A 25,063-nucleotide genomic window follows, 5' to 3' on the forward strand; every position below is an offset into this window, starting at 1 on the left:
TTAGAAAAAGTATATTTACTGATATATTCAATTTTAGATGAGATCTTAACCAATTTGAATTCAGCGATTGATGTTCTTGTAAAAAGAGAGATTTGAAGACACAGAGGAGACACAGAGATAGTCGTATGAAGACAGAGGCAGAGGTTGGAGCTGTGAAGCCAAGGAGCTCCAAGGATTGCAGTGTCCACCAGAAGCTAGAGGAGGCAAAAAGGACCCTTCCCTAGAGGCTCTGGAAGGAACATGACCTTGCCAACACCTTAATTTTGAATGTTTAGCCTCCATGACTGTGAGAGAATAAATTGCTGTTGTTTAAGCCCCCAATTGGTGGTCACAAAGGAGCACATACTGTCTGATCCTGCTAATATGAAGTATGGAGAACAGGCAGATCTATTGGGACAGAAAGCACATTAGTGGTTTTCAAGGGGGGCAGCTGCTATTACAAAACATATTCTAAGATGAGGGCAATGGCAATTTAGCTGCAGTAGTGCAAATAATATCTAGAGATTTCCCTCTGGGCACAAGAGTCTCTGAGATCACAAAGGTACCATCTTCAAACCTGGGAAAGGTAAGATGCAAAGAAATAAATTGATAAACACAGATAGGAAGGCTGTCCTTCTGAACTGGATGGATACAGTCCTGTGTGTCAGTCCTTATTTACACCCTTCTTAGCACTATCTGTGTTGTAATCATTGGTTAACTTGATTCTCTCCTAAACTGTAAGCTCTAAAAGGCAGCGTCAAAATTTGACTTACAAGAGCTGTATCCCCCATACCCTGTATATCACCTAGTACACAGTAATTCCTCAATAAATATCTGTGGAAAGAAGGAAGGAAGGAAGGGAGGGGAGGAGGGAGAAGGAGAGCAAAGCCAAGATCTCTTCAGAGGAAGTGGACTCATTCTATGGATCTTATTTCCAAAACTACGGACAATGTCAGGAAAACCAGGAAATTCACTGCTGTGTTCACAGACTCACTAATGAGTAACTCAGCCTTTTACTCTAAGATGTAAGTTACCATTTGTGGTAACGAGATCATTAAATTTTACATCATTTATTATGTTAAGCCTTAGAAAAATGAAATAATGGTAGAGTCTTGGTTTGAAGAGGGGATCTGGAAATAATTGTTTCTACCGTCTGGAATAAATGAGAAGACATAGGGCCAGAGAGATAAAGTGACGGGATCGGTGTGTCCTAACTCCCAGCTTTGCGTCTTTCCTGCTGTATCACGTTGTCTTCCAGAGCATAGAAGGTGATGGGTAAAGGAGTCTTCATGTACAAGCGTGTAACTTCTAACCCTTCTGTCATTCCACACTGCAAAAAGCTGAACCCGAGTGCAAGCAGACTTTGTTAAGTAAAGATTTCTCTCTCTCTCTCTCTCTCTCTCTCTCTTAAGCACTGATAGATTATCAGAATGAAAAACAACAAAATGGTATTTTCACTTGTGTCAAGTCTTCCCCTCTCAGGCTGGCTGTGAAGTCAGGCAAGGCCAATGTCTGTCACTCAGTTTTCTCATCAGAATATGATAATGCTTCACTTTCCCTGGGTTTCGAATTTCTTCCTTAAAATATTACTGAGAACCAAATGACATGCTGTCTGTGAATGCTCTGTAAAAGCATTTATTCACGTTCCCAGGCCCTTGGTATCCAGACACTCCCCTGGCCTCCCCCAGCCTCCCCTCACACAGCCCCTTGCTGATGGCAGCACCCACTTAATTTGGGGAACATCTCTGCCTCCCTTTCTTCATCCTCACTTATGAAAGCATCCCTGGTGGTGCTCAGCTAAATGTCATGTCAGGCTGATTTAGTCCTATTGTTTTTCTAATTTAGACCAAAAATAAATGTTAGTTCACAGTGGCAGGCAAACAGTCTTCTGACATATTAAAGAGGCTGGCATCTCAGATGAGGGCTGGCAGGATTTTAAAATTTACAAAAGAAATTGCATAGACGGCTTGATGGGATTGTCAGAGTTGACTCTTTGAAAGAAAAATAATAATGGAATTAATTCTGCAAACAACAACACATCCAAACTTTATTCTTTGCATCAAAAATATCCCCAGACTTCATCAGGGGTCAAATCTATTTTGACCAGCTTGTCTTTTGGTATGTTCCAATAGTGGCCCCATAAATTTCTTCTGTTTACTGACCCACAGCCATTATTTAAATAACACTGGGATTCATTTTCCAAGCATTTTATTAGCTTCTCTGAATTGATTAATGCTTCATAAAATCTACTTGAGGGAAAAAAAGATAGTGATTATGGTTTTTTTATTTCAATTTTATAACTTTACAGATTTACAGCACAGTGCCATCTGTTGGACTAAGTATGCTTTTTCAGTAGGAAACTCAAAACCATTGGTATTTTTACACCAGTCTACCATATATCTGAATTCAGAATATGTGTAGATACTTTCCTACTACTGAATTTTATATCTCCTATTCCATCCCATCCTCGAACATAGATGTTTGTAAGATCTTTCAATCTTAGAACAAATCATCATATTAAAAATTATAATAGATAAGGCATACAAACTCAAAACCATTCACTCTGTTGGCCTCGAGAGAACCACCAATCAGTTTATTAGCCGGAATAATAATTATTCAAAAGGAATATTCAATTTCAGCACAGTTTAAACTCCATGAAGAAGAGGGAGCCACGGGTAGCAAATAAGTCATAACATGTATGGAGTTAAGTCATTACGCTATCATATTGAGATACTGCTTTATCAGGGAAAGCATTGTTGCAAGATTTCCCAATTTTTTATTTCTATACTCCCTAAAGAAAAAATGCAGTTCGATAATGGAAACAAATGAAGCTTGTGATAAGGCAGACTCTCCCAACAGCCCAGAAATACCACGGAGATGCTTGCTTTCAGACTTGTAGTAATACCCATTGCAGCACACACACTGTGGATAGTTGCCCTCTGCTTGCAGGTCTGTCTGCATGCTTATACTATGGATTTAGGAGATCAAGGACTGCAGAATACTAGATCTGTATTCTAGTATTAAGCTCGGCAGAGCATTGGTTTCCGGAATGTGGGGAGTCTCATAGAAACATGTTTTCAGACTTCTCAGCCTCCCCAGCATACTCTCCTTCCTGATTCACATGAAGAAAAGTGGCCCATTAGTATAAAAACTGACATATTCAAAGAAGGCAACCATTACAGCTCAAATTTGGACAGTGTTTAATGTCATCTGATCTAAAAAATCTCAGTTCTAATTTCACAGCTGTAGAACTAATTTAAAACATTCAATCCATGGTTTTTATCTCCTTTGGAAGTATTACATTTTTTTTCTATTGTGTTGTTGTCTTAAATATTTGCATATGGTTAGAGTGTGCTAAAGGAAAATCTTCATCTGAGAACACAGGTCCAGAGGAGATTGTTTTCTGAATCTTTCTAACATCTCTTACAATAGATTTGCCTGTATATATTTTGAATTCAGAAATAGTGCTTTCTCCTCTTTATAAAATAAATTTGTATGCCTTATCTATTATAATTTTTAATATGATGATTTGTTTTAAGATTGAAAGATCTTACAAACATCTATGTTCGAGGATGGGATGGAATAGGAGATATAAAATTCAGTAGTAGGAAAGTATCTACACATATTCTGAATTCAGATATATGGTAGACTGGTGTAAAAATACCAATAGTGTTTTGTCTCCTCCATCTTTTTAGATTTGAGATTTTTTTCAAAGAAAATATTTCTTTTGAAGGAGAGGATCCTGAGAACAAAACAAGAAGAAACTTGATAAGAAATATTTAACATTAAAGCATTATTTTCATTAATTTACACCTAAGAAATTTGCTGTATCTATTCTTGGACCAGACACTATTTGAAAAAAAATTGCTCCTATGAGCTGACAAAGGAGGAATACTTTAATCATGAGGATTGTAAAAATGTAAACAGAATGCTTTCTGGGACTAACAAACTTGTATATAATATTGGATAATACGCAATGATGAAGTTCCTATATTGTTTCTTTTACATTCAATGTGTATTCTTCAATAAGGTCGTCAAAATTAGTTTATCAAATTATACCATAAAATAGTTAACTTCTATTGTAATTAATCTTCATCTTACTTACTCTTAAATATGACTACTAAAAAGTAGAAAACTTTTAGTAGTAGAAAGTAGTTTTAGGAATAGAAAACCAACTGCAAAAAAATATAACTGTCAGATGATTAATTTTTGCTATATGCCTTTTTTATTAAATAAAATTTTTATAAGGTTTTATTTCACTAAGGATATATTTCCACTTTCATAATTGTCAAGTTATAGTATATATCATACTATATATAGTACTATTAATAATGGTAATAATTCTTTAACTCAATTCAGAGGAATATTATAACATACAGGATCTCTGGAAATAAAACCAAAATAAACAAAGTTATAGATAGACAGAACAGACAGGTGTTTGTCAGAAGAGAGTGGGTTTGGAAGAGAAGAGAAATAGGTGAGGGGGATTAAGAGATATAAACTGCCAGTTGCAAAATAAATGAGCCACAAGTATGAAATATAGAGTGTGGAGAAAATATTCAATAAAAAATCCAATTAAATAGCAACAGTATGAAGATTAATGCGGAAACAGAAATGAAGTTTTATGCTGAAAACACTCGAAAAAAAGTCACTCAAAGATAGGAAAATACAATCCTGGGGCACATGTAGCTTACCTTTGATGATAAATGTTGTTCATGTTCCAGATATGAGTTTTTCAAGGAGTTTTTAATTGAAATTAATAAAATTTTAATTATATAAGAATGGACATATGCATGAGAATAAGTGCAATCACATATAATTTACATGCTTTTATGCATTTTTAATTAAAATAATGACAGGAACTCACCATTTAACTTTGAACACATCGCTTTACGAGTTAAAACAGTATCAGGAACTTTCGCCTTCCTTTATACTCCTTTCTTAGTTCATCCACTTACAGTCTCCCTTCCCAAACACATCCTAAACTTCGCTTGTGTTCAAAGTTTATAAAAGTTTAATCATGCTGTGTTCTACAAAATACAATGATCAGAAAAGAAGAAACGTATTCCTGATCATTCTCTTCAAAGGTTTTCCTCATCTTATGTCTCTGTCCACAGTAACCCTATTCTATTAACTTTTTATTATGGTATAATAAAGGAAGACAAAAATCAATTGCTCTAACAAAAGGATAGCTTGGGTCCACGCCGACTGGCAACAAACTGACCATGGCTTTTAGTATTTTAGTTTTCAGTTTCACATAGTGATTTTAGAAATAGAAGAGATATCTAAGGAAAGATGAGTTGCTAATTTATTTTAATATGTTATAATTAAAAAGTAACGTGTTTGTCATTTTAAAAAATAAAACATTTAATTACATTTATAATTTAAAAAGACAGATAAATGCAGTCTCCCCTCTCCAGTCACTATTTTAACCTATATAACCTCTGTATTAACCTTGTAAACAGTCCTGAATTTAACCTTCCACTCATTCTTTCCATTTTTAGTTATACATAAACCATTTTTGGATTATTTAAAATATACTTGAGGAGGGTGTTCCCATTGTGGCTCAGCGGCTTACGAATCCGACTGATATCCATGACAGCGGGTTATGAATCCGACTGATATCCATGAGGATACGGTTTAATCCCTGGCCTCACTCAGTGGGCTAAGGATCTGGCATTTCTGTGGCTGCGTTGTAGGATGGCAGCTGCAGCTCCAATTCGAACCCTAGCCCGGGAACCTCCTGTGCTGCAAGTGCGCTCCTAAAAAAAGCAAAAAACTAACAAAAAAACATACTGAAGGAGTTCCCGTGTAGCTCAATGGATTAAGGATCCAGCATTGTCACTGCAGCTGCTCAGGTCACTGCTGTGGCACGGATTCGATCCCTAGCCTGGGAACTTCCATATACCGGGGGGGGGGGGGGTACAAGCAAAAAAAAAAAAAAAAAATGATAACAAAAAAGCAGGTGTGAGCAATAGTGCATCAGAGATTCTAGAAGTGTAAAAACTAACAAGTGTGCTTCTTCTGTGTTACATGTGCCTTAATTTTTAGCACTCATGGTAGTAACTCATTTAATCTTTTAAAAAAGCAAACAAGCGTTATTGTAATTTTCTCTTTGTAGAAGTGAACAAGTTCAAGTTATTTCTCAGAGTTGAGCTGTTTGTCTCTGGGCTAGAACCAAGATAGGTCTATCTGTCTATCTCTAAAATCCTGGCTTCTTCCAAGGAATCAAAAGGAAGAGTGTCTACAAAACTTCCAGCTTGGCTGGAAGAAGCGGCTGCCTTTCAAAACGAGGGTAGAGAGACAGGAAAAACATGTGTGACATTGTCTTTTTTTCATTTTTAAAAAATTTTATTGACATATACTTATAAGATCTATAAGACCGTGATAATTCTGCTGCATGACAAAGTAATTCAATTATACATAGACATACATCCATTCTCTTTCAGATTCTTTTCCCATGTAGATGATCACAGAATACTGGGGAGAGTTCCCTGTGCTGTACAGCAGGTACCCAGTGGCCAGTCATTCCATGTACCACAGTGATCATTGTCTTTTGAAGTTCGTGTCGATTTTTCCAACCAAATAGAATTATTCAATGTGACAATAAATCAGTTAAGTTGGATCATAGTGGCCTCTTCTGGTGAAAATGAGAATATCAGAAATCTTTATTAAATTTATAAATAATTATTAGATATAAATTTAAAGTATACGCAATTCATTTCTACATATTTAAAACGTACATTTCCTTATAAATACAAATTTAAAAACACGACGGTGTATGGTAGCTCCTTCTGGGATGACTTTCCTATATTGCATCTGAATGTATTGCACCATAAGGAAGGTTTATTGTACCAGAGAAACACAAAGATGATTCTTATCAATGCTGCTATGTTAGTTAAATTTCTAATCCTTTCTAGGCCTCAGTTTTTCAGTATGAGAAATAAGAATTAAAGAAGCAAGAAATGTTAAAACCACTATTGAGCTTGAAGACTATGGTATTAAGTGCCATGCATGTTCTCATAATGACTCATAACAGCGCTGTGAGTACAGCCCACAGGATGGGGTTATAGATCCCCATTTATAAAGAGGACACTGAGGCTCACAGAGATTCCATGTTTTGACTGAGCGTATCTCTTAGTAGTGAGCCAAGCTGCAAACCCAAATATCCTCATTCAAAGTTGAGTACGGGAATTCCTGTCTGGTGCAGCGGAAACAAATCCAACTAGACTTCCATGAGGATACAGGTTCAATCCCTGGCCTTGCTCAGTGGGTTAAGGATCCAGCGTTTCCTTGAGCTGAGGTATAGGTCTCAGACGCAGCTCGGATCCCGCCTTGCTGTGGCTGTGACATAGGCCAGCAGCTGTAGCTTGGATTCAACCCATCACCTAGGAACCTCCATATGGAGCAGGTGCAGCCCTAAAAAGCAGAAAGTAAATAAAAAATAAAGTTGAGTACAGAGCAGTATTTGTGAAGAGGTGATAATCCCAGCAAATTCTGCATATGAAAAACTTTGTCACCTGGAGTTGACTGTACCTGCCATTGTGATGAACTTGACAATATCAGAGTAGAAATATTACTCAGTCTGGCGGTTTTCAGAATTATCTCTCTGTCGATCCCTCATATTCTTCCCACAGGTAAAGAGAAGTTGTGAATAGACAAATACCCAGTCCCCTGTCCCCCTCGGCTTTGTATTAGAGTCTAGCCAGGGAATAGACACGGCACAAAAGTTTGAACAGAGAATGTTTAACATCAAGAATTATTACCTAGAAACAAGGGGCTCATTTTCAATGGTGAAGAGAACACTAAATAACCTAGATTTGAGGAAGAATATGCAAGGAAATAAAAGCTTGGAAGTGGAGAACCCTTGCCGAGTGTGGGATTTAAAACTTTTTGGAGAAGTTGTGGCTAACACTCAAGAGTATGGAGAAGGTCACTTGGTCGTCCGGGGACAGAGCATCAGTGCAAAGATTTGGCACCGGCCCTCCACCCCTCTTGGTCAGGCACAAGCTGAGTTTGACAACAGACTACATCATAGAACTTTCTTTTCTTAAAACAATAAATGCCGTTAGAATACAGTTGACTTAGAAAGTTGTGTTAGTTTCAGCAAAGTCAATGAGTTATACATATATCCATTCCTTTTCAGATTATTTTCCCATATAAATTATTACACAGTAGATTATACTGTGCTCTATGGTTGGTCCTTGTTAGCTATGATGGGACTGTCTGATATCAGAGTGTGATTGCTGAGGATGCCTTTTTTTTCTTTTTTTTTTTTTTTTTTTGCTTTTTAGGGTTGCACTTGCACCATATGGAAGTTCCCAAGCTAGGGGTCAAATCAGAGTTACAGCTGCTGGCCACAGCCACAGCAATGCAGGATCCCTGGCCCACTGAGTAAGGCCAGGGATCAAACCCACATCCTCATGGATACTGGTAGGATTCATTGCTGCTGCACCATAGGAAATCCCGCTGAGTTAAGGGTTATGTCAGAGTTTCTGCATTTTTTGGCAGGTGGAAACACAGATGCAAGAAGAATTTCTTAAACAAGTCTAAGCAAATATAAGGATCCTCAAAAATACTCATGGCAGTTGGCCCTGGTGAAACACTAGAGTTTCTGTTAATTTAACAAGATTGAGCTTATATAATTTGGATATTAAAGGAAATGTGTGTTAGGGACACACACTGGCAGGGTCGGGAACAGGGTGGCAATTCATATTATTTGTAGCCTTCATAAGCCTCCTTCATCTTATGTATCTTATGTGTCTTACAAAATTTAAGAAACCGAGACTTGTAAAGGTTAATACGTTGTCTGTGGTGGCCAGGCTAATAAGTAGAGATGTGTGCCCTGAAATCCAGCCTCGGGAAGATTAAGTCTATTCTAAGGCGTCCAGGTTGTTCTATGGGATCTTTAATGTTTATGATTATTGAGGTTCTCAAACAATTATTGTAGTCCTATGCTTTGGGTAATGGTTCAAAAGTTCTTGCTTTATCAGCAATACCCCAAGCATCCCCTAATACCTCAGGATCACTATTTTCTTAAACTCACTTATTGGAACTTTCATTTCATGTCACATAGATTTCAGTTGTTGCAATTTGAGATCAATCACCCAGTCTTCCTCTGAGTGTCAGGATAAATAAATACCCAAATTATTTTAGCTTCATATTTTGGAGAATCCTAAGTGTTGTTCTGACACAGCAAGGTGGATCTTGACAGACTGTCTTGTCACACAGATAAGGAGGATTTCTCTCCTGTTCACAACCAACCACACTTCCATAATTGAGCAGACAGCAAATGCCCATTGCACAAGAATGCCTAAAACGCTTCGGTAACATTTAGCACAAATGTGGTTTTCTGGAAGATGGAAGCTCTTTTAGAGCTTTGGCAATTGCAGTGTAGTTCTTTGCTTTTCCTCTTTTACTGAGAACATGTCCAGACTGACAACACAGTGGAAGAGAAAGGTCACAAGGAAATGCCCTGAAAGGCAGTGTGACCTCTGCTTTCTAGCGCCAGCACAGCTGATTCTTCAGAAAAGACTCTTTCGTTTCACTTACCTAAATGGAGTTTTAAAAATCCATTAAAAAATCCTTTCAAGAGCAAGCTTACTTCAAAGGCCATTTACAGTGGGTAGAATTTTTATGGGTTTGGCCTGAAACTTTTCTAATTCTGAGTGTTTACTTACTCTTTCCTCCTGTATCCCTTTGACCCGGCTAGGGGTGGCGGCTCCACCTCTGAGCAGACTGACAATCTGCTGAAGGTAACTTTGACAGGAATGCTTCCAGTTTTGCAAAATGGGGAGTAACACTTCTCATCAGTACCTCCAACAGTCAGCTCTGTGTCTCAGCTGTGGTTGCTGATGTCTTCCATTACACAGCTGATGCGAAATCTCTTCGAGGAACTCTCCCTGGATGTCCAAAGTGGACTCATTGTCTTCAGTATTTTTCATCATCACAGGCAATGCCTTTCACCAAAATGCTGATGAAGCTGAATTACACTTTGGCATCCATCTGTCGTCTGCCTCACTAAAACATAGATTGTTGCATGAAAGGTCATGTCTCCTTTACACAACATCCCAGTGCCTTGTGCACAGAGTAGGCCCTTAATAACTGTTGTAAAAAATATAAAACTAACTGTGCATGGAAAGAGCATTGGCACAGTTTCAGACACAGAGTGTCCTTAATAGCAGCTGATAAAGTCGCCTCTTGCCATTCAAGAATCTGGTTTGACGAAAACCAGGTCCAGCAGCCGTGGCTCATGTCATATCCCCCAGATAAACTAAGGAAGTTCAGAGGCAGAAGAGATAATTAAGAAATTAGATCTGGTTGGAGACTATCTTTTATTTCCTGTCCTAGCCTTTGGTAACCTCTCATATCCACGCTCTGGTAGCACAGTCGTCACTTCCTCATCCCAATCCCTGAGCCACCTTCTCCTGGCCTCTTCCTAAACATGGTGGGTACAATTCATAGACTCCAGCTCTTGCAGAAGAACATAGATAGGCTGGGACAAATAACCAAGGCTTGAATTTTCAATCTTTAATGGTTGATCCACTATACAAAGCAAAGAATTTTCAGTGTGGTTTAGCATAGCTCACTTAATAATTGCCCTTCTCTATCTGTGTGATCTGTTTTACTGGAATTCTTAGACTCTTAGACTAAAAATTGCTTCTTGAGGTGATAACCCTTCTTCTCTTAGTGGAAAGTACTCCCTTCATTATTCACTTAACAGAGTTTGTGATTTCACTTAATAATTCTCTTTGTCTCCGCAGGATCTTAATTCTCTTCAATATTAATTTTTTTTTCTACCTGTTCAAATGATACATTCAAATAAGCTTTTATGGTTTTTCCTTTGTGCATTAACCTTTGGATGCCACATTCTTTGACCTACAGTCTGCTGGCTCAGCTCCATAGTCTCAGTCCCTCAGGGGTTGGCAAGATGAAGTTTTGGAGATCTCAGTAATGAAACACACTGACGCACAGAGTGAGTGGACCCCTCTCAATTTCCAGGTACTAAGTGAGCATTCCCTAGCACAGATCTGCTCTTTGAAGTTCTGTCCCATTTCCTACTGCATGTTTCTCTCTTGTTAAGGTCAGTTCATGTACCTCACCTTAAAAATTCCAAGAGAGCATCTCCATGTTCTCCTTAAGTTAGTCCTTTTGACAACCCATGGCATCTGCCTTTGCCCTCTTCTTCTCACACAGACAGAGGAAGAAAATGGCATTTTCCATTGAAGTGGCCACAGTGCTGGTATCCAGCACCAGGGCTATTCTTGATATAACTAGCAATACCAGTGTCCCCACTTCTGATCCCAATGGGAGGGTGCTGGTGCCTGGCCAACAGTGTTGTCACCTAATTGCCACAGAAACTCACAATTTTCTAGATCTTACCTTCTACTTACTGTTTCACCACAACCCTACGTGGAATTTAAGGACTGTTCTCTAGGACTAAGACATGGACAATTTTAAGAAACAGACAAAGAGGTACCTCCTAGTTATACATATTCTTTAAGGCAGTGTACGGTCCTTGAAATAAACTTGGGCACTTGGAAGTTCCCTTCCTTAGTCCCAAGAGGCTTCCTAAGCTCCCCAGACAGACCCCAGGCCCTCCTCAACCAATCAGACTTGCAAACACCCCACCACACCTGAATGTAACAGTCATGAAAGTGAGGTTAAATATTAGACCTATGGTTTTTAAAAATACCTTGATTTCCAACTTTTCATTTGCCCAAAATATTGTTGATCCTTGGAGCCACAGCCTTGGCTCCTGTCCTGTATTAATTCACATATAAACCGTGGCTCCTAGCCTCTTTCATCAACACAGCAGCATAGTGGTCTAGGTGCACAGAGCAGGCATCTCTCAAGCAGGACCCCGCGGTTCATCACCGTGTCATCGCTCCATACTTGTTTACATGAGAGAAGAGCTGGGAACTCCATCCTTTCAAAGCCTGATCTGGGCCATGTCATGTACATTATTTACAGCAGTAGTGCCGATGAGGAAGGAATATTTTCTCAATAGCCCCTGAAGGGTGACTGGAGACCTTAATTATCAAGATTATAATTAACCAACAAGAAGCCTAGTCTTGGGGAGGTGCTAAATGGTTTTGACCATTTGAGACAACAAGAGAAAGCTCTAATTCTAGTAGAAAAGAAAGGTAATACTTAGAGTACGAAAAAAAAAAAAAAAAAAAAACAAGGACTCAGAATCAGACATTCCTAAATATTTATCTTTTATCTACACCTATAAAGTGGTATTAATAATATTGTCACCATCAGCAGTTGTCATTGTGGCTCAGTGGGTTAAGAACCTGATGTTGTTTCTGCAAGAATGCAGGTTGGATCCCTGGCCTCGCTTAGTGGGTTAAGGATGCACCGTTGCTGCAAGTTGCAGCGTAGGTCACAGACACAGCTCAGATCATTGCTCCCAAATGGAATCACTAACCTGTCATCAACATTTATCACCTCACTTCCTGGCTTTCTTTGTCTGGAAGCATGAATGTGTGATGAAATGGATAAAAGTCAAGGGGTCCCAGTTCTAATGTATCATCACAACCTTGTTCCCTAATATCTGAAGGGCTACTTTTCCCTCTCTTACTAAGAATCTTTAAAATATATCATTGCCTTAGTGTGGTCACTTTTCTTCAAGCTGAAGTGTACTTCCAAAGAGACTGGCTGGATGATATTGTGGGTATAGACACGGGCTACATCTAAAATGACTCCTCTCCACCCTACCCTCTCCCTCCACAACTGGAATAATGTGATAGGTTCATCCGTATGTGACTTGACTACCGTGTCCTTTCAGGAAAGGCCCTCCCCAGTAGGCAGCCATGGTCCTCATTGCAAACCTATGAGGATGGACCATCTTCTGGGCCCCACAGTTGCTCATGCGTCCCTGGCTTTGAGAGTGGATAAAACTGAAATTCCTGAAAGGATACCCACCACATCAGCTAAAGGGGCATGTGCTAGACTCTATGGATGGCAAAGATACTGAAGGGTATTCAGCAAATAGGCAAAATAAATGGACATTTTAAAAACAGTCTCCTGTAACTTAAAACCTATAAAAAAAGACAAGTATATGGTTGGACACAGGAGCAGTTGTGAAAGGTCAGGTTGACAATAATGAGACCTGGACTATGGCAACAGATAAGGAAGGGCCTATTTCAGAAATTCTAAGAAGGAATTCTTGAAGATCTGGATATCTTGAAGGATGGAGGGAAGGAGACAAGGTTTGAAGGTGTGAAACTTGAATTAATGGTGACTTGTCTTGAAGAAAGACATGTCCCCTTTTTGGCACACAGCATAGTAAGCACAGTAGTTAAGAGAGTGCTACATAGGAATTACATCAGAAATAGATGTCTAATCCCTTTCACGTACCTTCACCCAGACTTTTAAAGAACAACAGGGAACATCATTTTTCTCTCTTTGTTATTTCTTTGACGATTACTTATGTCTTCACAAGTAGACTTTAGGAGAAAAGAAGTTTAAAGCAAAAGGGAAAAAAATGTTAGGGTAAACCATAGACATTCACGAATAGAAGGCATCCAGGGAAGTATAACAGGAGATGAAGAGAGAATGCAGGGTACGTTGAGGACGGCTAGTGGGGTTCCCTGACTTTTATACTTCGTGGTTTGGGTTTGGTAGGAAATGGGACATGATTTAGGGTTTTTAAAAGAAGAATAATGACATAAAGCAATTCGGAAAGAGCACAGTGATTATAGCTGCCTGTCAGAGGATTGATCTGAAATAACAAGACCCAAGGCAGAGATACTGTTAGGAGACCTGTAAGAAATAGGAGGGGGTGGATATCAGGGATTTAATTACATAGTGACCCACCACATTAAAACAGGTCTTCCCTGCTGTGGACTCCTTCAGGTAACATGTATCATTTTCATCATAAAGAGACCTCATAAATCTAATTAGAATTTATAACATACCTGGCACTGCATTTGCAAATTAACACATTTTACAGCCACACTAACCATATGAACAACACTCTCTTTTCAGCCCTCCTGTACATGCAGAGAGACTGAATTGGAGAAAGATGTGGTAGCTGTTCCAGTGTCACACAGCTAGAAAGTAGCAGACCTGGGATTCAGGTCCAGGTTGATCTGGCTCCAGGGTCTGTTCTATGCAAGCTCATCCAGAGAGTCTTGCTCTCTGGATTTTACTCAGAATACACATGGAGGTAGCCTTCCTTCTAGTTTCTTCCCCAGCCCCCCACTCTTCCACCCACTCCTTTGGATTTTTAATTCACTAAATGTGAAGGGCGAAAGGGTCTCTTTCCCACCCCTACGCTGAGTCTCTTAACTTTTAGGATTCTCGAACTGACTGAGATTAGAGTAAATTTGACTTGGGAGGTGCAGATTCTTGCATAATGCCTCCATTCTACTCTCTTGAGCTTACACTGACTGTAACTGTCTTGTATTACTCAGTATAATCAATGCCATTTACTTGAATGTCAGCCCCAAAGAATTTTATACACTATAGTAAATGCTCAGAATTGATCTTAAATATCTTTCATTTAACAGAACTATTTTTATCTTCTAAAATATCTATCTAATCAAGAGATTTTGACCTCTGGGATTCAGTTCCACATTGGTCGTGTAAACACGACGTTTACATCATGGGCATCTTCTACTGAAAAATCCATCCTGCAGGGGAAACCCTACAGGGAGAAGGAACAAAACTCTGTAAAAAATCAATATATTTTTGACTATTCTTCTTTAAACATGTATTCAGAATACACACTGCGCTTCTCTCACCCCGGGCAGGCAGAAAATGGATTTTCAGAATAACCCTCTTCAATAGGACGAAGTCAGGGCAGCAACAGAAAGAGCTTGTCTAATGAAAGGACCACAGGAACCCGAAAGCTGCCTCTGATCTGAAGCCCACTCAGAGGTTGCCCGAACTCTATTCTAGGTAGAGGCCAAATTGAAAATCATAAAACTCACCTGAAAATAGCTTCTCAGATCCTCCTCCCTTATTTCTTCTCTCTCCTCCTTTAAATATTCTAGTTGCAGAGGATTTCAATTCCAGAAGAATGGCCAGGATAACTTAGAAAGCAACCCTAAAGGGCAGAAAGATTTATATGACAAGGAAACAAGCTCAGATATTGGATAGAAAATAAGGATTACTGTGACGTGAGAGGACTTGGTTATAAAACCACTGCCCCATCAGATCAGGCATTTAGCATAGAAATGGCTAAGCGTTAATAGAGAAAATGAGATAAAAGGTTTTGTGAGAAGGCAAGAAAGCCAGCCTACCTGCAATTACTCATAACCCTTAAAATACGGGAAAACCTGAAATGCAAGGGAGTTGGCAATCACAGCAAAAATAAACTTCTGTCAACCTCACATAGCCTCTCACACAGAAGTAGTCATATACCTTATTAAAAAGTTATAAAAGTCAAATGTTTCATCTCGCTCAAAAATAAAACCTGATGTAGAAAATTTTTGAATATTCATCTCTACTCATACGTTTAAAACAGCATTCTGGTTATACAAATGCAAGTTCCCTCGCATTTTACAGAAATGATGAAAATCAGAGCTCACTTGATAATATTACTGAACTGCAAAACCATGTGCAGTATTTCCATGTGCAGTATTTCCATGTACTGAAAGGCAGTTTCAGTCTTGAAAACTGAACACTAAGATCCTTGGGCCCTGTGTTTCTGAATGGTATGTTGGTATGTACTAGAGGGAAGGGTAAGAATGGATAATAGCAAGAATAAGAATCACGGTTTTTAGAATGTACTAGGTGACAGGCTTGTCACTTTACATGCTTTAGTTGACCTATGGATGAATGACAGTAGACTTCTGTGTCATCTCCAACGCTTTAGCTTAGACATTGGCAAACGTTTGCGGTGATGGAACACTAACTGCAGAAACTGAATTTTGGTCTATACCAAAGACATCTCCTTGTTTCTCATACACAAAAAGTAATAAAACAAAGAAACTAAACTTAAAGTAGATGATGTTGGAGTTCCCTTGTGGTACAGAAGTTTGAAGATCTGGCATTGTCACTGCAGTGGCTTGGCTTGCTGCTGTGGCATGGGTTCAGTCCATGACCCAGGAACTTCCACATGCCATGGGATTGGCTAAAAAATTACGGTTTCAGTTCTTAGCTATGTCAGTTCTTACCTGTGCTACTGAGAGAGTTAGTATTCACTTTCTTGGCCCTTAACTATGTAATATGGGTCATGATACCTGCCCTGTGAAACTCAATGATAGATTTTAAAGTAGAAATTAGGTGGTAATTATTGAAATTTCTTTGAAAATTGTGAAGTAGCAGAACATGTAATTGTTGCTTTTTTTTTTTTTTTCTGTATCTACAAAGCTCTCTGAATTGCTAATGCTGGTAAATAGATACCATTGGCTTGACATCTAGAGCAAGCTTCTGGAGTTTATTAAAATTTGCATAATAATGAAGTATGGAAGCAAGTGCCAGCAGCTCAGCTCGCCATCTTCTTAGCGGCTGGAAATTGCAAAGATACTTTTACATCATGCTCCTGCAGAACAAATACATAGAGTGAACCACTTCCAATATGTTACTGCACAATAACCTTTTGTGTGTGTGTGTGGTTCTGCATGGGGAGTGGGCTCAGCTGGGTTATTCTTCTCTGGTCTCACCTGAGGTCACCCCTGCTGTTGTCATCATCTGAAGGTTCAGCTGGGGCAGAGAAGGATGAACCAGGCTGGCCTGAGTCGTATGGTAATTCGGCTTGTAATGGTGACGGTAATCGAGGGCCTCTCTAACTACATGGTCTCTCCTGTAAGAGAGTGGGACTTCTATACACATCATGGCACAGGGCTTCTGAGAGGTAAAGTGGAGCTGCAAAGCCTAGAAGTCATTCAGTACCCCTTTTGCTTCCCTCTGTTGGTCAAACTTAGTCATAGGGCCAGATCACATTCCAGGGGAAATGAAGATTTTACCTTTTCATGGGAGGGAGGCAAGATCACATTGCAAAAGAGCATATGCAGGAGGTGAGGGATCCCCAGGTCACCTCTGAAAATGTCTTCCACACTAGCTTAGTCCCTTGAGCAAGCTGTGGGTGCTCTCTGCCAAGGAATCCCTCTTTCCGTGGCCAGGGCTCACTGTGATGCAGGGAAACTGTGCACTTGAACACAGACAAGAGAAACAGAGACATCCATCCTGATTATACTATCTCACTGATGAAAATTCTATTTCCTGCTTTTTCAAGAAGCAATTCTGTCTCCTTTCAATTGCAAAAATCTAGCACAGACGTAATGCCACAGGAACACTGCTTTCCATTCTTGCGATAAAAAATTAAAAATTAAAAAAAAAGCAATGTAAGCAGCCCTCTAATATTAATTCACATCTTTTCTTTTCCCTCAAATACTTTTTCAGTAACTATACCAGATGAATGAGGAATCCATGGAGGAAAAAGTTGGGGGAGAAAATTACACTTTAGACATGTTGGGTTAAAAATAACTGTGGAATGCCTAAATAGAGAAGTTGATATTAAGGTAATCTCTGATGTTTTACATTTTTATTTAAAATTTGCTGTCACCCTCAAATGGGGACATAAAACATTACTGTATGTCATAACCTGCCAGCTCAAACAAACCACTCTGTTCAAGGAGAAAGGTCTGATCACATAATTAACCCTTTGAGTCTTTTCTTTCTAATGTAAAGGATGTTATATTTTGTCAACAAAAGTATAGTAAGTATTCTGATATTAAATCCATAAATTATAAGTTGTTCTGGGGCTTTCTTCCAAGCTTATTTTGTAAAACAGATTGAACACCTACTTAGTGTTTATAATTATGTTTGTACATAGATTTTGCTGTGAGGAATGAGGAATTTGATTATTAATGTAAATGGAAATTCTGCCCTAACATGCTTCCTTGGTTGTTTTTACATTGTGTAGACAAATTTTGTGTATTTATGGCTGTCATTTTCAGAGAACTGGAAATACATTTTCCAGGATCTTAAAAGTGCAATTCTCTATCAGAATATATTGTTGGTCTACTGGTTCAGGGGTCACCAAAGTATGACCCAGAGTCAAATATAACCTTCTGCCTATTTTTGTCAATAAAGTCCCTTAGGAACACAGCCCTGCCTATTCATTTATATACTATCTGTGGATGCTACAATAATAGATGCTAGGTGATCTGCAAAGACCAAAACTTCATTTTCTCTCTCTTTGCAGAAAACAATTGCTGACTTCTGGGCTATTTAACACTAAGTCCCTCCCCATTCCACTGAAGATGTTAGAGCAGAGTGGAGGCAGGGCTGTTTACGTGCCCTACAAACAACAACCTGGAGGCATTTTAAAGGATGAATAGAATCAGGAAGAGACCAATGATAACAGCCATTATCACAATCAGAGTAAGAATTAATTTCAATTCAGAACCTCAAAACTAAAAAAAAAAAAAAAAAAAAAAGTATTCTGTATTCTGAGAATACACATGCGATGCATCAGAAGTAAAGTTATTTTATTTCACCATTTTGCCTCAAATCAACATGATTTATAAACTTAATTTAAAGGGCCTGTCTGCATCACTGCTGTAATTTTTTCCCCCAGTGAGCAAGCAGAGATAGCATGAAACAGCTGTCAAATCCCAGGGAAAAGCCATATGAACATTAAAAGGTAAAGAAAGATAAATCCTCAAAAGATACAGCGTATAGAAGATACTGTTCGTATTTTGCTACAAAGACATTGCTCTTTTCCTGTTATTTGCATTTTTGCTGTGATTTCAGCAATCAGTAAAGATTACAGGCCATATCTTATCAGTTAATGACAAGAACATCTGGGCCCTATCTCCCCTGATGCATTTTAATCAGGTCATTGAAAGGAAACTCAGCAGCTGAAAGCTATCTATTTTCTTTGGGATAATTGCATAATATAATTAAAAGTATTTTATCAGCAGTCCGGGCAGAGGAGAGAAGCTCTATGTGTGCAGCCCCATGGATGTGAGCTGCCAGCATTTTTAACACTTGAGGAACTTGTCATATAAATCATTACCTCATGCTCTAGGACGCCATTAGCTTTCTGGTGCTCATGCTTTCTGGCTAGTCTGTGAAAATACTTCCAGTGAGGTGCTAGCTTTCAGAATTATAAAACCCAGGCGGTGTCATTTGCATTGAGTACTTGAGCAATGCAAGTGTCTGTGGACAGAATCCACCCCTCTACTCACTGGTCCCCAAAGTCACCCCACGATAAAGACACATCTAGAAAACATCACATGGTACACGCCCCACAAGGGGAACTGCATGAGATTTGAAGTCAAAAGAGTAGAATTCCTTTCTAGCTGCACCATAGCTACATAAATTGAGAAGTTATTTGTATTTTTGGATCCAGTTTCCTCATATGGCAACGAGGTAAATAAATTAAATTTCTAATTCACAGCATTATGTCCTGTGCAGTAAGGTGCCCTTGAAGCAACTGCACGTATGCTGCAGTAAAGGATACATGTTAGCAAGTTTAACATATTAATTTTCTAGATGTGTTGTATGCTTGGTCTTTTTTTCACTGTTTTAAACTGCAGTATAATTTGTACGTAGAGGTGTTCTCGTCATGGCTCAGTGGTTAACGAATCCGACTAGGAACCATGAGGTTGCAGGTTCAATCCCTGATCTCGCTCAGTGGGTTAAGGATCCAGCGTTGCTGTGAGCTGTGGTGTAGGTTGCAGACACGGTTCGGATCTGGCGTTGCTGTGGCTCTTGTGTAGATGGGTGGCTACAGCTCCGATTCAACCCCTAGCCTGGGAACCTCCATATGCCGTGGGTGTGGCCTTAGAAAAGACAAAAAAATAAGACAAAAAAAAGTTTGTACGTACAAAAATGTACAAATCTTGGAGTTCCCGCTGCAGCAGTAGATTAAGAATCTGACCTCAGCACCTCAGGTTGCTATGGAGGCTTGGGTTCAATCCCCAGCCCAGCACAGTGGGCTAAAGGATCCATTGTTGCAGAAGCTGCAGCGTAGGTTGCAACTGTGGCTCAGATTCAGTCCCTGGCCTGGGAACTTGCATATGCCCTTGGTTTGGCCTTAAAAAAAAAAAAATGTGCAGATCTTAAGTGTTCGGATGTGAGGGTTTTGCAATTTTACATGATCATGGTAACCTCCAAAGGAAACATGATACAGAACTTTCCCACCATGCCAGAAATTCCCTTGGGCCCTTTCCAAAGAGTTCCAGCTGCCTGCTTCCCAAGAGAGGTGATCACTTCTGATTCCTGCATTGCCTGTTCTTGGTCTTCAAAAAATTGAATTATACTATACGTACTGTTTGGGACTGTTTATTGTTGCTCTCTACATGAGTTTGAGATCCATCCAAGTAGTTGTGTATTCATTTCATTAGTATTCAACTTCATGAATAGACCACAATTTGTCTGTTATACTGTTGATAGACAGTTGGGGTTGTTTGCAGTTGGGGGCTTATTCTTGAATAAGTCTTTTGGGGTACCTGTTTCATTTCTCTTGGGACAATCTCTAGGAGAGAAAATGCTACATAAGAAGGCAGTTGCAGGTATGATGTGTAAGAAACTGCCAGAGTTCTTCCAAAGAGTTCATACCATGTAACACACACCCAGCAGTAGTTTACAAGGGTCCAGTTGCTGTACGTGTTTGGTGACATTTGGTGTTGTTTGTGTTGTAGTCAAACTGGAGATGTTGAATGGTCTGCTCATCCAATACTTGGCTCAGATATTTGGTTCAGATGTCAAGACTGATGACACCACACACACACACACACACATACACACACACCCCCCAAAAGGTACAAAAAGATTTGTTACTAACATGATGAACCATTCTGGGGATGGCGGGGCAGGTTCCCAAATAGATCTGTGAGTTTGAATATTTTAGTCACCTCGTGTAAGCAGTATCATGCCGTACTCATCCCTCTGTGATTGATTTAATTCACTAGCATAATATCCTCCGGGTTCATTCTCATTGTCACAACTGGCAGGATTTCCTTCATTTTTAAGGCTGAGTACTATTCCACTGTATGCACATCGCACATTTCTTTCTTTCTTTACTCATTGATGGCCAGGTAGGTTGTATCCATATATTGATTATTGTGCATAATGCTGCACTGAACACGGAAGTTCAAGTACCTCTTCAGGATCCGGATTTCATTTTTTCAGGGAATTTCAGTAGCTCTGTCTGCAAGTTTACTAGTATCTTCTCATTTTGTGTTAAGTCTGCTCATTAACCCACCGAATGAGTTATTCACCTCTGATTTCAGGTTGTCTCTTCCATTTCAAGTACTTTTATCTTACTAATTTTCGTGGATCTACTGAAGCCACCTATCTCTCTACTTACATTGTCTTCCTTTCCTGGTCTGTTAGCGTAATTATTATTGTTATTCCAAAGTCATTATCCAATAATTCTTACATTGGAGCCATCTCTGGTTCTACTTCTATTGACTTTTTTTTTTTAGGGCCACATGTGTGGCACATGGAAGTTCCTAGGCTTGGGATGAATCAGAGCTACAGCTGCCAGCCTGGACCACAGCCACAGCAACACCAGATCTGAGCCGTGTCTGTAACCTACACCACAGCTTGAAGCAATGTATGATCCTTTAACCCACTGAATGGGGCCAGGGATCAAACCCGCATATTCATGGATACTAGTCAGTTTCCTTTCCACTGAGCCACAATAGAACTCTCGACTACTTTTTAATCTAAATAATGGATTACTTTTTTTAAATCACTTTGCTTCCTCCTTAGTTTATATAAATGTATGCTAGAGATTGTTTATTAAAGAACAATGGGGACCTGAAGAAAATAATATTTACTCTCTAAAGAAGGACATGTCTCTTCTGTCAGGCTGCCAATACAAAGGCTGAGGGGATTCAGCCTGCAGTTAACATAGGTCTGAGCTCTGTTGTAGCTTCATTTATTTCTCAGCTTGCTTCAAATGTTTTTAAGGCAGAATTAAAATGTTACACTCAATATGACCTTGGAAATTGCACCCTAAGCTTGTAAAGATCTTTATTTTTCCCACCTTAGCCATTAGCTTTTAAACCTCAGGAAACACTTTCTTCTGTCTCTGTCCTGCCTTCCTGGTGTGGAGTCACCACTGAATTCTCTTACTCTGCATTTCCATCTCTAGCTTTCCATGCATTAGGATCTCTCTGTTGACCCTGCTGCTCTGCTTCCAGCTTTCAAAGAACCAATGCAGTGAAGCATTGCCTGGTCTCAGAGGGACTGAACTTCCCTCTCATGCTCTAACCCAAGTTATAAGAGGGTCATTCATTGTCCTGTGTTCGGAACTGAGGGAATGTCTTCCACATTCTCATCCTGCCGCCAGCCTTTGCCTCACCATCCAGGAACACATGATAAAAGCAGAGGCTGTGACATTGGGACAGTCTAATGAATATTTAAACTATTTTCTTGCTTGACATTTCATTGCTCCATTATCTGTCTTTCCAGTTCGGAATTTGTTAGCGGGAGAAATAATGCCGGTCCGGTGACGATCAACTTAAGCAAATAAAAGCGCTTTGAGAAGTGCAGTGTCAAACCAAACAAGGTCGCACTCCCCGCACGTGCGGCGCTCGCTAATGCCAACATCTGTTCTCATGGAAAGCCTTCTAACCCCAGAGCCCCCACCCCCAAATGCCACAACCCCGTGACCATAGCAGCGATGCCAAAGACAACACCAAAACAATTTTTCACTGTCAGAGAATTTATTTTATAGAATTCTGTCTCTATGTTCAGAGTAATATGTAATTCTTTTAAGACTTTTTGGAGATTCTATCTCAGGCAATTTGTTTACGGTACCTTTTCCAATTTGGGGGAAAAAAGTTAATTGTTACTATTACAAGTTAAGGCATTAGGACTCATGTCATGTTCCAGTAGGTACAGAAGAGCCAGGCTTTAACTTAAAGTCCCAATAACTGCAAACAGTGTGTCTTTTCTATCACAGTACACAGATTATTTAGGGTGATATAAGATTGCTTCAGCTCCTTTGATCTGTCTTTTCCTGTTCCTTTAAGACTAGAACATTCCACTTAAAATAGAGTTCTCTATCTCCATTTTAAAATAAATTTTATAATAATGCTTCTCTTTGCTAACTGTAATTCTGTGAATAAAAAGCCCTTTTTCTCCAAGTTCAGAGCATTTTTCTCTTTTTCTATTTAGGCATATCTTAGTCCTTTTATTTTAAATTATCAGCACCATCTCTGCTGGTTCATTAAAGGACTCTGTTTTGCTAAGATATTCAATAAAGTTAATGTTTACCCCTGTAATCTATAATTATTAGTGGATTTCCTCCACCATCCCCAGGATGCCATCTGGAATTGCTCTTTGTTCTCTGTCCCCAGGCAGGACATCTGCCAGTGACCTGTTTTCTCCCTTCTAAGCTCCTATTTTTCCAAAAGAACTCTGGCTTATAGAGAATTTAATGTGTGCATGTGCATACCCCAGCAGTGATTTTATCAAAAATTGAAAATTTATATTTGCATAAAACGTAGTTTTCAAATAGGTTATCCTCACTCTTACCTGGTCTCCTGCTTTTCTTTCTTAAATAATCAATTCCTTTTAAACTCTGGTAAAAAATATCTAAAATAAGTGCCTTGTCGGGGGACATAGAAATTCCTTTGGAGGAGTTCTTGTTGTGGCTCAACTGGATCAAAACCTGACACAGTGTCTGTGAGGATGCAGGTTTGATCCCTGGACTCACTCAGCGGGTTAAGGATCCAGCATTGCCGCAAGCTGCAGCAGTGGTGGGGGGATGTGGCATGGGCCTACAGCTGCAGCTCCAGTTCAACCCCCTAGTCTGAGAACTTCCGTATGCTGCAGGTGCCGCTATAAAAAGAAAAAATAAATAAATAAATATTTAAAAAAATAGAGATTCATATGGAAACGGATTTAGTTCATTCCTCTACTATTTAATTATGTGACTGATATGAGAGCATCTTTCTGACCTTCAGGAGTTGGAACACTTTTGGATACTCTGTCTAATCTATGTTTTGTTTCCTTTGCTTAATGGTGGATTTCTAAAGAATATACTTAGTTTCAGCGATTGTCATGCAACTGAATGCGTCCATATAACTAAGTTGGAGAACACCGAACATTTTTTGTTATTGTTTTATTTGTGTTTTTAGTTTTCTGTGTACTGATCAAAGAACTGGTAGAACATTTACTCAGCAAATACTCTGGGGCTCACACTATTCCACCTTATCACCAGGAAGGTGCATTATAGTCATCAATGGAGCTTTCAAAATTGTAAACGCTCACCTCAAGCCCTAGAATGTGTGATGTGCCATGTGGACCTGAAGCCCAGGTGAAACTGAGTGTTGCTTCTAAGGACTGTTAAAGAGTCTGCGCTTGGCTCCGGGGCTGCGGCAGGGAGTATGGCCAAGGCTCAGTTCATGAGGACTGACAGTGTGTGCATGGAACAAACACATCAAAGTTCAGCTGAAATATAATGGGTAGCACATCCAACTGATTGGAGACCAGAGGGTGCTTTCAAGTCAAAGGGATGTCTTGGCATAGCTCTGAGAAATAGGATTCACCCCGGTGAAAAGAAGAGGAAAAACATTCCAACGGGGGAGCAGCATAAGCAAAGGCGCGGAAAGGAGGGGGAATTTGAATCTTTGAGGAATTCTCAGCATAAATCCTTGGTAGGAGTGGGTGAGGAACGAGCATCATGGTGGGTCTTGTAAACCACGTGTAGTATTCAGATTTCATCCTTATCATGCAGAGCAGGCTGTAAAATGTATTAAATATCAACCTCGTAACTAAACAAACCTCACGTGGTTTACAAACGCTGAAGCTTTTGGCAAGTTGCTTTAACTCTCTAACCTTCAAACTTCTAATCTCTTAAATAGAACTAATAATACCAACCTCTCTGGTAGGTAGATGACAAAATACTAATACAAACAAGTATTTCTTGCAGGGTTTTTCTCCTAACAGAAAGCTCTTCTCAGTCCCTTTTCTTCTTCATCTCACTCTCCCCATGGGCTCTTGGCCAGAGCCCCCCACCGGCTTGGAGCCCTGGCTTGGGAAAGAGTGGGGACACAGTGACCATGAGTGTGCTAAAGCCACAAAGAATTATCACATATCCAGTCGTGACGTTTATGCTGCGCTTAGGAGATGTTTAGAGAAAGGCGCTTCCAGGCTTATT

General features: G+C 39.5%; 1 long non-coding RNA gene across 3 annotated transcripts in view; it reads left to right on the top strand.

Moving 5' to 3' along the window:
- Positions 1 to 25,063, top strand: part of LOC146404954 (uncharacterized) — a 621,252-nt gene that overhangs the window by 537,839 nt on the left and 58,350 nt on the right. The window contains exons 8-9 of one of the 3 annotated variants that reach the window (XR_014839816.1): positions 6,429 to 6,489; positions 16,306 to 17,274. The exons of the other annotated variants lie outside the window; for them this stretch is intronic. This is a non-coding gene — a long non-coding RNA (uncharacterized LOC146404954). Of the gene's footprint in view, positions 1 to 6,428; positions 6,490 to 16,305; positions 17,275 to 25,063 lie in introns of those variants that run through there. 3 annotated transcript variants of the gene reach the window in all.

Source organism: Sus scrofa, chromosome 3 (genome assembly GCF_054392235.1).
Source record: "Sus scrofa isolate SSC_HxYL_T2T_F1_AM1 chromosome 3, Sscrofa_HxYL_maternal_Yorkshire_Landrace_v2.0, whole genome shotgun sequence".
Classification (NCBI taxonomy): domain Eukaryota; kingdom Metazoa; phylum Chordata; class Mammalia; order Artiodactyla; family Suidae; genus Sus; species Sus scrofa.